The following is a 14,542-nucleotide window of genomic DNA, read 5'->3' on the forward strand; positions in this document are numbered from 1 at the left end:
TGTCTAAGTAGTGTTCACACGAGAGGATATTTGTTCTATGTTCCACGGAATGTTCTCTTAAATGTACCCTCGTATGAATAGCCTATAAGTCAGAAGCCTATCAGATGAGCGACAAGTGACGTTATGTTTTTTTAACAAATAATGAAAAGTCCGTTTATACTTATTATTAGCGCACTTTTTCTTGGCGCATCAAATTATTAAAAATTTATCACCTAATACAAAATGGCTGAAATTAGAAAAATTTTTATAGCTGTTGGAGAAAAAGCAAACAACCATCTTACCAAGGGAAAGAAAACAAAAAGAAAAGTGGTATTTATTATTTATTTCTAAATTATAAGTAATAAATCTTTTAATCAACGCAAGCCATATATTTTTTTATATCTACTCTTAGGTGTCTAATACAACGGAGGGGGCTTTGATTAATTCTTGTAAACTTTTCCTATCTATCCAAGCTAATAAAGACCACCCCCCCCCCCCTTTATTAATTTTTATTTTCTGTTAACAAAAATAATGGTGGAGGTGCATTTGATTCACGTGCGATTAAAAAGATAATTTATTTTTGCCGTCGTATAATTGAATTTAATAGTTTATTTCTCTTTTATAGAAAAAGACCTTGATGAGAAAGATATTAAATGCAATTGTCTTGGAGAACAGCGGCGCCTTTTTTAAATTTTATAGTTTAAATATTTTAGCGTTCAAAAATTATAATCATATAAAATTTAAATCCCCCTCAATTTGAGGTTGCAAATTTTATATGGCCATTCTTTTTGAACGTTGAGAGATAATACTACGAAACCTAAAATTTATCGATGAATATAAGTCTAGTTGAAAATAGAACAAAAAATATTTCATCAACTCGTTGCTCTCACATTTGGGGCAGGAAGGGGCCAAAATTTTTGGGCTTTTTTGTTCCAAGCTCTAATCATTGCAAAGCATCCTTATTTGACATAAGTATAAACATATAAGTGTTTGTAATTTGCTCCACGTCTGGAAGTTAGCTATATCAAAGCCCAAAAAATGCCTTTGGCGCCCCTGTTGGAGAAGATGCTGCTTGTAATAATTTTTAACTTATTCATTATACACCATTTTCTTTGGTCAAAATTTTTAATAATAAAACTACAACTTTTACAATAGTGTTTTGCTTGTTCCCACAATTTTATACTATTACTTTTTTCAATAACTCATGCAAATCGAAGCTTTTCCTTTGAAATCATTTTAATCCTTTTTTTAAAACAATATAAATCTTGTACGAATTCAATGAAGCTTAGATTTATATATACATATATAGTTTTTCGTTTACTAACCTATTTTAAAATAATCTAAGCCCATCATCTAACATTATCAAAATAAGCTAAGTCAATAATTTAATCAGGTTTATTTTATGATCCTATTAAATTGCATTTTTTCCTATGCGCATATTTTTCTATGCGAAATATGTGTGGGTCAGTTTTCCTTCAATATCTCAAAATCAATTTGCCTGGACTAAGCGCGTTTTGCAAATGGGCTCCTCATACATATATATATATATATATATATATATATATATATATATATATATATATATATATATATATATATATATATATATATATATATATATATATATATATATATATATATATATATATATATATATATATATATATATATATATATATATATATATATATATATATATATATATATATATATATATATACTAGATCTTGAACGAGTAAATAAATTTGTTTCCATTGAAAAAAAACTGATACAACTTGCTACTTGCTTGCTTAAGGATCTGAGATTTCTGTGTCCAACCACAAATTTAGAGCTACTACATCCAAAGCATGGGACTACATGGGTCAAATAATCTTAAAAGATTCAAGAAATTCACCAATTCATCTGACTGTATATACAGATCTGCCCAACAAAATGTTTGTACTTCTGTTAAACAAAGAGTCTAAGAAGTTCTACAATCATGTGTAAGTGCAGCTTTGATGATGGATAGTTGGACTGACAAGTATAATCATTTACCTTATTTTGGAATTCGTTTAAGTGTTTTGCATGATTTAAGATTTAAAATTTTGACATGTCAGCCAGTGAAGTCCCACGCTTTTGAGCAACTTTATCGGTTTGTTAAAACTGTTTTAAAAGAATTTTTACCTCAAGATAAGTATTTTTTATTATTTAACACAAGTGATGGTGCAGCTAATATGAAAAAGTTATCAAAGCTATCAGAAAACCAAAAAAGTTCGTGCGGTTTTTCCGTATATAATAAAAACACACAAAACGACAAAAGTAAGTACATTTATTCATCAAAATAGTCACCATTAGCATCTAAAACCTTTTCCCAACATAAAACAAGCTTATTTATTCCACTTCTAACAAATTCTCGGTCCTTTGAGTCTATAAAAGCTTTCGACTCCATTTCAACCCCGTCCTGGTCTCGGAACTGCTGTCCTTTTAAATGATTTCCCAGGGAAAGGAAAAAATGGAAATCAGTAGGGGAGAGGTCTGGCGAGTATGGTGGATGAGGCAAACTCTCCCAACCAAGGCTTTGGAGCTTGTCCTAAGTCACGCGAGCGGTGTGCGGTCTCGCGTTGTCGTGGAGAAGCAGAACTCCTCTCCTGTGCACCAGTGCAGGCTGCTTTACAAGCAACAGGTCGTGAACTCGTTGCAGCTGTGCTGAGTAGACCAGTCCAGTAATGGTTTGGCCTGTTGGGAGCAGCTCGTAATGCACCACACCAGCTGTAGTCCACCAAATGCAGAGCAAAACCTTCCGCTCGTGGATATTGGGCTTGGGTGTCTTTAATTGGGGTCATCGGGAGACAACCAATGGTAGCAACGCTTGGTATTGTTGTACACAATCCATTTTTCGTCGCATGTCAATAAACGATCAAGAAAAAGCTCAACATTGTGGCGTGATAAGAGTGATGTGCAGATCGTAAGCCGTTGCTTCTTGTTGTCGATCGACAATTTGTGCGGAACCCACCGACTCAGCTTCCAAGCTTTCCCAATCGCATGCAGATGCAGGCGGATGGTTTCAACACTCACAGCAAACCTCACTGCAAGTTCTTGGCAAGTTTGGCTGGAGTCAGACTCGACAGCGTCCTTCAGTTCATCCTCATCAACCAACAATGGTCGTCCAGAACGCGGCAGGTCTTCGATGGGCTCATCTCCCGAAGAGAATCGCTGAAACCACTTCTGTGCTGTGCGTTCACTTACTGTACCTTCTCCAAATGCTGTGCAGATGTTTTTGGCCGCTTTTGTTGCATTCCTTCCAAGTTTGAACTCGTAAAGTAAGCAAGATCGAATAATCGTTGGTTGGGTTGCCATCCTTTCTTTACACAAAACCATTCCTGTAAGCTCGTAACAAGCCTACACTATATATGCAGCAACTGCGCGTGACACACGCGTTCTATTACGCAACAAAGCTACTTGCCTTGTGCGATGTGGGTGTTGTAAAAAATGCTAAAGACAATTCAATTACCAAAAACCGCACGAACTTTTTTGGTTACCTAATATTAGGCCATGAACGTATAACATGCACCGCACATGGAATTCGTCTGCTTTTAACCTCAGATAGTTTAAAAAAAATTCCAGAATTAACTTTACTAAAAAGCAAATGCAAAGAAGTAATAAAAGCTTCACATTTTAAGGGATATATGCTATCAAATGAAATTGAAACTGTGAAAGATGATGAGATATTCAAAAGAATTACAACTTGTTACATGTTGACCTGCTAATAGCTGACAAAGAGAATCCGATTCAGGATGTTGAAATTGAAACTGAAAATGTAATCATTCTTCCACAAACACAGCTAACTAAACCTGTTAGTCAGGCTGATGAAGACTATTCACTTCTGGATTTTGACATACAAAACAAAGTTACATAAATGTCATGAGCACAGTTCTTTAAAAATCAGTGTCCCAACAAGATGGAATAGTACTCTTGAAATGAGTACCACTTGAAGGCCTTTTTAGCACGGCTGGTTTAATTTTAAATGGAAAGAGATCCTCCTTGGCACCATATAGAATGAATGCAGTTTGTTTTATACATGATAACTATCCAAATGCTGATCTATGAGCTAAGCCTTACATTTTTTGGATAAGGACAATATTTATGTTTTTATTAAAGGTTTATATATAAAGATATGTATGTATATTTATTATATGCAAAGGTTTGGTCATTAATATACTATATGATCCCCGCTCGAAGCACATAAGCGTTATTAGTTAGGTTGGAAAAGTAGCCAGCTAAGCAGCCAAAAAAATAAGTAGGCTAGCCAGCCACAAAAATGTAGGTGTGATACGGTAAAAAGATGTAAAAAAAACAATCAAAATTTTTACCAAAATTTTTTTTTTTTTTTTTTTTTGAAACTTATTTTGATGAAGCGATATTAATATTAGGCCTTAAATAAGTTTCAAAAAAAAAATATTTACTAAATTATTTATTTTATCTCTAGGAAAGGTTGGGTATGAGCCTTATAAATACAGAGCATACAATGGTTACTGGTATTACGTTACAAATTTCATACTTGAATTCAAATGATTTCTATCCATATTTAATCTTTGTAATAAAGACCAAATGTCTCACAAATTTTAAAAGTTCATAATTATTGAGCGCTTAGAGATTGTTCTATAAAATTTAAAATTTACTAATAAGTATAAATTTAGTTGAGAATAGTAAAAAAATATTTTATCAACTTGTTGCTCTCACGTTTATAACGCATTTTTGTTCCCAAGCTCTAATCGTCACAATTTTCTGCAAAGTATCCTTATATGACATAAATAAAAAAAGTAAATAAAATTTTTGAAGTTTGTTTCATGTCTTGAAGTTTGTTTCATGCTATTGAAGTTTGTTTCATGTCTGGAAGTTATCTCAAACATCAAAAAATGCTGCATCCTTCTCTGGGGTAATGTTGCTGTATATATAAAAATTTTAGACTATTTGTCTATGTTCAAGTAAAACAGTATACGTTCGTTACCAACGTAACGCTGTGGTTTTCAATTTTTTGACTATAACCATTTGTTTTTATATTTCTCTATCATTAAAAAAAAAAGTCATTTAAAAAATAATTCATATTAAATATTGATAAAATTATAAATATTATAATTATCATTTTAATTCTTTTTATAAAAAAGTATCCAGTAAACTATAAGGTGTTGCATACAGGCGTCAAAATAAAAAAGACCTGAAATGTCAAAGATTTTTTTTTAATTTGAAAACAAAATTCTAATTAAAAAAACAATATTATGGAATAGCTTTAATTTTTGGTTTTAAAGTTAGCTTGTTTGGTTCCGTTATCTGTTTGTTGAAATTGACCAAAAGCTATTCAGCGTTGTCCCATTGATCAGAAATAACTAAACCAAACAACATACAAAAGAAAAGTACATTCTTATTATTCGCATTCCCTTTTCATGCTGTTTACCATATAATAATATATTATTATAATTATAATTAATATATTATAGATTAGGACTGTTATATAATCTATTAATATAAAATAGAGGTTTATTATAAAAGAAATAGAGGTTTTAAATCTAATATTAAATAATTTATGTAATACTAATTTTCTCAACAATTTTTTTTTGATAATATATTGAACTATTGTTTTTTTTTATTTCCTGATGTGTTTTTGAATTTTACAACATCAACCAAAGTAACCAAAATATCCATATTTTGTTCTGCCTGTAAAAATTATGATCCAATGCAAATTCAAAAAGTGGCTGCAAATGACATTGATGATATTCAGCTGAAGTGAAAATTAAAAATGGAGTCTAACCGTAAGGAGTACTTTGTGATTTATTATAAATAATGCATTTAAAGTTTTTTGCAAAACCAATTCCTACGATAGCTTCATGAGAATTTTGTTTCATACGAACTTTTATAAGTTTACTTAATAGGGTAGCTCGAATGTTTAATATTAAGCTTTTACTCCATCCTCACAAGCAACAACAAAAGATCAACTTAGTGATACTCTACTTATATTATCATTTAGATAAAAATTTTGTGCCAACTTGATCACCAGTAAAACTTTTACAATTTTATCATTCTAACTTAAATAACAGTTGTTTTTCAGCTTTTAATATTTTCAATATGGCTCTATTTTGTTTTGGAGATCCTTTCAAAGCATTTTCTTTTTACTCTTTTCATTAACTTACCTTGAAGAACTTGACTTGAAGAAAAAAAAAAAGTCTTCATTTTTGATTGTGCAATCAGTTTTTTCATTGCCCTTCTTATCTCTATACTTCTTTTGTCTTTCGCTATTTTTCTTATTTCTTGTTTTTCTTTGCTCATAATTAAATGAAGTTCTTTAAATCTCATTAAATCTCTTTCGATAAGTTTTTTAATAAACTGAGAGATGAAAGATTATCTACATAAAATCAAGAGCTTTGTTTTGCTGTAGATAATGTTTCCTCCATCTCGCTATACTTTCTTTTGGTATCTTATTATACAATATAAAACAAAACAAATCTTATTTATGCATTTCGTATTATTTATAATGTTACTTTAACCACAAATAAATTTAATACTTGAAAGTAGAGGAACAACCACTCAACAAAAAAAACTAAAAATGGGGGAAAACGAAACTACATTTAAGTCAAGATCTGTATTTTAAAACCCCAACTGGTTTTTTTTTAAATATTGTTAACGCAATTTTAGACGCATTATAATGCGTCAATACAAAAAGTAAACTAATATTAGTTTACTTTTTAAACTAAGTAAACTAATATTATATTATAATATTTTTACTAAGTATAATATTATAATATTTTTACTAAGTAAACTAATATTAGTTTACTTTTTGCGCTTAAGAAAAAATACCAGTGTTTAGATTACTCGAAATGGACAGTGTCCTTCGGGTGTAACTTTTTTAGAAATATTATTTTTGCAAAGTTAGTAGTTTTTAAAATTAGTAGTTATTTTTATTTGTTATTTTTAAAATTTTATAAAATTAGACGCAGAAATCGCATGTCACCTAGCCCCGGTCACGTGACCAGATAACATACATAAACTTTTTATTTAAACTTTTATTACAAATTTTTCTACTTATAAATTGAAAATTCATGTTGTCAATAAATTATTATGATGATATAAACATTCTGACAAAGTATTATTGCTTCATGACTGATGGTTTTGCAATAACTCAGGGTGTTCAAAATTTTCACTATCTTGCCCAGTCTTCCCCTTTAATTTATAAATTATGAAGAAATAAAAATTATGTGGCATTGTAACTCATTGTTATTTAAGGATGGGTTACGCTAATAGCATTGCTTTCAAAGTTCTATTACTGATATAACGAAACTTGAAGAATTGAAAAATTCGAAGTAACTTTTTTTTTAATAGAAAAAAGACAATATTTGACCTCTCCTCCCCCTTTGTCACCGATTGTTCTTTTGTCTAACCCCCTCCCCCTCTAAAGGATGACATATAATTGGGAACCCTCAATCCTTTTTTTTTACAGTTTTATGTGCTTGAAAATCAGCAATGTGCTGATTGGGAACTTCCACATTTGACTCACGTAGTTTTTTCTTGTAGGACTCCCTGCAATAAAAAATTATATTATTTTATTCTTATACTATACATTAAATTTAATTAAAATGTGTAAAAATAACTTGTCTTTTTTTTCGTCAATCCAAGAATTTTTTAAATAGAGTACTGCCATAATTATTACGATAATTGACTATATTAATTTTGAAGTTTACAGTAACTAGATTTGAGGTCCTGAAACCAGACTATCAACTTCCTGTACAAATATAACATTGTTTTTTTGTTTTTCAAATTGTTCATTGTTTTGTTTTATTTATTTACTTTAGTAGAAATGGGAAGAAAAAGTGATTTATCTCCCCGTGAAATGGGTCAGAAATTAAAATTCTCTTGGAGAATTTTTTTTTTAGAGAGCTTACTAATTTTAGCTTTAAAATATGGATAGGCTTTGAGAATTGTGTCAAGAATAAAAAGACATGCAGCATGGTTCAACCGGTACTCCTTAACGTAAAGGAAATTAGGGAAGAAAATGTATATCTTAAAATGATCGAGCGTTGGTGAGACTCTCTAAATCTAAACGCAAAATGATATTACGCAAATTGATGGTTGAAATGAATACTTCAGGTATTTTGATTAGTAGCAGAATTGTGTGAAAAAGATTAATTGAAACTAGTTTGAAGACATACTGACCAAGAAAGAAACCAAAATTGACCTCTGCAGTAATGAAGAAAAAAAAACTCTTACGGGCCAAAAAGTTTGCCACGTGGATTGGAAAAAGGTGAGTTGTCTAAATGTTTGATTACTTTTACACAGTACGGCAAAATAATTTTAATTTTAGTTAGTGACAAGCAAATTAAATTAAACTAAATTTAAATTAAATTACTTAAATAAGTATAACTCTAATAACTGTAGGCCTCCAATGTATACGTGTTTATGTGTGTTTAAGGTTTGTTTTTCTGATGAATCAACACTAAAGATATTAGACGATAATTGTCGCTATGTAAAAAGAAGACCAGGAGAAGACTTTCTTCCACTGTGTCTGGTGCAGAAGGTCAAACATCTGACTAAAGTCAGTATTTGAAGCATGATATATTTCAAAGAACCTTGATGTCTATACATTGTAAATAGCATAATGAATGCTAAACAATACAAGAAAGTGATGAAAACTTGTCTGATTCTTCAACTAGAGGACATCTACATGCAAAATGGGGCACCCTGCTATTCGGCAAACATTATCAAGGGTTACTTTTTTGACATCGGTATGGTGGTTTTGTCCTGGCCGGAAAATAGTCTTGAAATGAACTCAATTGATGGGATATGGTAACATGTCACAACAAAAAACCTGGACAAACATTGTAGCTTTAATATATATGTGAACCATTTTTTTATAATTTTATAATTTTATCTATTTTGCTGTAAATTTAATTCTCTATAATATGCTATATTCCTTTTTTTTTCAGAACTTAATTCTCTACATTATACTTAAGTCTTTTTTTTTTTTAGAACATAATTAAATTATGTCTAAAAGCTCGAATAATCAAGAGACACTCCGAAAACGAATGTACACTTTTTTGGTTTTGCATCCAGAAAAAAACATCTATTGTTAACCACTTTCCCATGGAAAATGTCCCAAAATTGACTCATGTCAAAATTGGGACATTTTCCACAAAACTGTGCAATATACTGCAACAAAAAAAGAACAATTAAGGACCAGAAAGAAAGGTTGGAAGTGGTCAGACTGCAAAAATAATATCTAAGAAACAGATAAAACGGTTAGAAAAGTTGATCGATAAGAAGGATGGTGTTTTACAATATAGTTTACTCAAGAGGTTCAATTCTTCCCATCAGTATTATTCCAAAATTATCAAAAAAAAGACTAGCATTTGTTATCATATAAAAAACGCCGAAAAAAAAACATTAGCTCAGAAAGCAGCTGTGCGCCCTAAGTGCCGAAAATTGGTCGAAAAAAAGTTGTGATCCTTGATGACGAGTTGTTTTTCCTTTAAGTAACACTGGGCTTTATGGCAACGCAGGGTGTTATTTTTCTGATTCAGACGCAATACCTAATCAGGTAAAACTCAAAAGAAAAGCAAATACGAGTCAAAATTATTAGTTTGTATAACCTTATCTGAGAAAGTCTAAAAGCATTGTATTGCTTCTTCGGGCCAAGCAGTCATCAAGGATGTGTATATTTCCAAATGTCTGGTTAAACTAAAAAAATTCATCAAATGAGGTTCACAAAAACGACGAAAATGTGTTCTGACATGAGGTAGCTTTCGCATACTATTTTAAAAAAATTCAAGATTACCTAAAGCGCGAAAATATTGAGAATGTGCTGAGAGACAAAAACCCTGCTTATGTGTCCGATTTGCGCCCAATAGAGGTTTTTTGGACTGTAAATAAAAGATTGTTGTATGCAGATAATTGGCAAGCTGAAAATCTCTTTCAACTAAAAAATCGAATGGAATATTGTATGAAAAAAAATAAACAAAAATTGAGTACATACCTTGGAGCGAGTACGTTCACAAGAGTTGACCGTATTTGCCGAAATGGACTGATAAACGAATAACTTAAATCTATTTTTCGTGTTGTTATACTTTTTAAATTAATAAAACTGATAACTCCGTTTAAGAGATAATAATTTTTAAAGTTTGTGCGGATTTTTAGTTGAGACATGTAACAATCAAAAAGGCAGAGTAAACGTGGTCACCACCGCAAACAAACGTGACCTTATTGAACGCATTGTCCATTTGTGGTTTCACAATCGGGCTATTGTACAGCTAATTACCAAGTACAATGCAAGTATGCAGAATAGAATTGCAGAGCTTATAAAAGCTTAGGGTGGTGCAATCAAATGCTAAAAACATGTACACAATGAGTAAATTGTACACAGTGCATGTAGTTTGCTAAATTTGGACTATATTATATAAACTACATATATATATATATATATATATATATATATATATATATATATATATATATATATATATATATATATATATATATATATATATATATATATATATATATATATATGTAGTTTGCTAAATTTGGATATATTGAGCATGAGGAATAAAAACTAGTATTTTGTGAAAAAACAAGTTTTTTTGTCAACTATCGTAATAACTTGGCCAGTACTGTCATTTATTTGGCCAGTACAATCATCAATTGATATGTCTGGAAAAGGGCAGTTCAAATTGTCTGAAATGGTTGCACACTTGGAATATTAAGGCCCTCCATAATTAAACATTTAATGTACGTATAATTTAAGTAATACATTTATTTAAGTTATAATCTGGTAATTTATATTGTATACCCATTATATTAAATTGTTCATAAATGAACTGGTCTACAATTACTAAATGAATGATATTTAATTATGCAATAATGAAGATCTTGTTTTAAAATCTTCCTCATCAACCCATTCAGCAAAATTCACATTCTCTTCTGCCGCAATGACGGACATTAATCTTTTTTTGCACTTGGTGATTGATGCAAACAGGTCAAACATGCAAAGGATAATGACCATTTAGTTAATAACATTGGAATGAATAGAGCTGATATGCTTCTTGAGCATGGCTTGAGAGATAAAGTATAAGTTGCAATGCTTACAGACAAACTCGATTGCACAGAGGGACAAAACAGATTATAAGGTGAAAGTTTAATTGATTTCAATTATTGAGGAATGTTGCTCTTTTTTTGGTGGCAATAAAGAAAAGTACCGAAGGGAAACAATTCTTGATAGCGCCGTCTAAAACAGTTTCAGCTTTTAAGGCATCTTCTGACTAGAAGAAGAGATCGGGTGGAGGCAAAAATTAACCGGGATAACATGGAAATAGGAGCTCTTTGTCTAAAAGTAACATCCTCGCATTTTACAATTCGCATAAAATATTGACTGGTGCTCCATGAGAGTCAAATTTTTGATCAAGACTGATTGATCATAAGAATCAAGTTCCTGATTCCTGAGTCAAAGTCCTGATCCTTTGATAAAAGATAATGAGGATCAAGCTCCGTTTTGTTGTCTGGATTCTTCTCCGGTCTGATGATTGATCAGCCACCGTTGGTAACTGATCAATCATCAGACCAGAGAAGACCAAGGCTAAGCTTTTTCCAAAAAATTCAAAGTTCTGCTTCTCCAACAGAAGATTTACTGCCCTGCATATATATATATATATATATATATATATATATATATATATATATATATATATATATATATATATATATATATATATATATATATATATATATATATATATATATATATTTATATATATGTATTTAGAAGCATTCCTAAACAGGATGATAAATGGGGATGAGAATTGGAATTCTTACAAAAATATCGTAAGAAAAGGGGCATATTGTGAACCTGGAAAACCTAGCCCTTCCTCATCTAAAACACATTTGACTTTGAATAAGAGAATGTTGTGTATATTGTGAGACATTTAAGGACCAATACATTATGAGTTTTTACAACAAAACGAAAAGCTTAATTCAGAGACGTATTGTCAACAACGGGATAATTTCAAGAAAAAAATTCAAGAAAAAAGGCCAGCGATGTTCAATAGTAAGAACATCATACTGCACCATGATAATGCCAGACTGTATGCTGCTTTGGGGACTTGTATAAAAGTTGCAGGCCAGGAAATTATGTCGCATTCACCATATTACCCAGACTTAGTGCCCTCTGACTATCACTTGTTTTTGTCCTTACAATATTTCTTTCAAAAATTCAGGTAGACCTAATAAATAAATATATATATATATATATATATATATATATATATATATATATATATATATATATATATATATATATATATATATATATAGTTAAATATATATATATATAGTTAAATATATATATATATATATATATATATATATATATATATATATATATATATATATATATATATATATATATATATATATATATATATATATATATATATATATATATATATATATATATATATATATATATATATATATATACAGTACTGCGAATAAGTTTTAAACCACTTGTATAATTAGACGTATTTACAATTTTTTTCCTATGTAATTTTTTTAAAGCGTACTTAAGTTTAATAATATATAAGAAAAGTTGAAAGAATATATTTTTTTGAATAAATAAACAAAATTGATGAGGAAACATTAGGGATTTGTTTGTTTATTTATTAAAAAGATGTGTCAAAACAACTACACCCAAAACAGGATACTCGAAGAATGCTGTTACAGAAATTATTAAAAAGTTTAGAGAGACTGGCTCCCTTGAAGATAGAAAGAAAAGTGGTAGACCTCCTAAGCTAAGAAAAGATGACAATAAATATTTAAAAACCCTATTTTAAAGAAATACAAAAAATGCATCAATCGATATGGCAAAAGACATTAACACAGCAACTGGGGAAAATGTTAGCTCTTCTTTTATTCGACGCCACCTACTTAAACCGGGATTAAGAGGGTGTGCTGCAATTCGAAAACCATTATTACGGTGTGGCAATAAAGAAAAACGACTTAAATATGCAAAACAACACAAAGATTGGGCCCACAAAATGTTTAATTGGATTCTGTACACCGATGAGTTCAAATTCGAAATTTTCGGAACGAAAGGACGCCAATATGTTTGAAGAAGAATTGAAGAAGCCTATCAGCCCGAGTGTTTAAACCTTACTATTAAACACAAAGGAGGCTCTTTACAAGTTTTGGGCTGTTTATCTTCATCTGGAGTAGGTGATTTGATCAAAATAGGGGGGGGGGGGCAACTCATCGCGGAACATTATGTGAATATCCTAAGGCACCATGCTGTAACATACGGAATGAGACTAATAGGTCATAATTTTATTCTGCATCAGGACAATGACCCAAAATATTGTTCCCGAGTGGAAAAAAATTATTTTAATGAAATGGCAGAGGAAGGAGAACTAGAATTGATGATCTGGCCTCCCCAGAGTCCAGTTTTGAATATAATTGAGCATATTTGGGATTACCTGGACAGAAAGAAGATCGAACATGCTACCCGAAATGCTGAAGAATATTTTGAAGTACTTCAAAGAGAGTGGCACAACATACCCCAGGATTTTATAACTAATTTGTATGAATCTGTTACCCGGCAAATTTTAGCTGGGATTAATGCAAAAGGAGGACATAATAAATATTAAAATTTTTTTATGAAGTTTGACGTTAAAAAGTTTGTAATTGTTCCATATTTTGTCTGAAATACGTGTGTTTTTATAAGTTTATAGTTTAGAACTACAAACTTAAATACTAGAGAAGAATTCTCCGGGATTTTTTGAAAAAATGTAAGTGGTCTAAAGCTTATTCACAGTACCGTATATATATATATATATATATATATATATATATATATATATATATATATATATATATATATATATATATATATATATATATATATTGTTTTTTGACAAAGAGTTTATATTAAAATTAAATTTGAATACCCTGAGAGTCTAGATGAGTTCCACAATGATCATAATAGAGAATCTAAAATCTAAATCGTACTTTTTTTTGATCTCATTCCATATTTTATAGACTTCTTTTTGACAATCGGATATTTTCTTAGTTCGATGAGCGTTGTTATAAGATTTTAAAAGACTGTAATGGCTGTTATATATTTTATTTTTTAATTTTATTTTAACTTAAAATTTAAGTGCCCCAAGAAGTCCATACGGTCTTATCACAGAGCATTTTGGAAGAGCATTTGAAAGAAAGTTGACGCCTCCTTCCTTACCGATTTTATAAAACCTGCTCAGAGGTGACGCTGAACCAGGGATCTCTAGCTTCTGAGGCAAGCGCGCTGACCACTGCGCTACGGCTGCTCAAAATACAACTGATTTACTTGCATAATCAATTGTAATACATTAATGATTACAATTGTAATCAGTTGTAATCATTAATGGTTGCTACACGGACAATTCCCTTTGGAAAAACATTCTTATACTCTCTTTCGAAAACTGTAATAAGAGCAAAACTATTTCAATCATTAATAATAACAAAACCATTTCCTTAGGACGACTTCCACACAAAGAACTTGATCGTAAATTAAGTC

Source organism: Hydra vulgaris, chromosome 05 (genome assembly GCF_038396675.1).
Source record: "Hydra vulgaris chromosome 05, alternate assembly HydraT2T_AEP".
Taxonomy (NCBI): Eukaryota; Metazoa; Cnidaria; class Hydrozoa; order Anthoathecata; family Hydridae; genus Hydra; species Hydra vulgaris.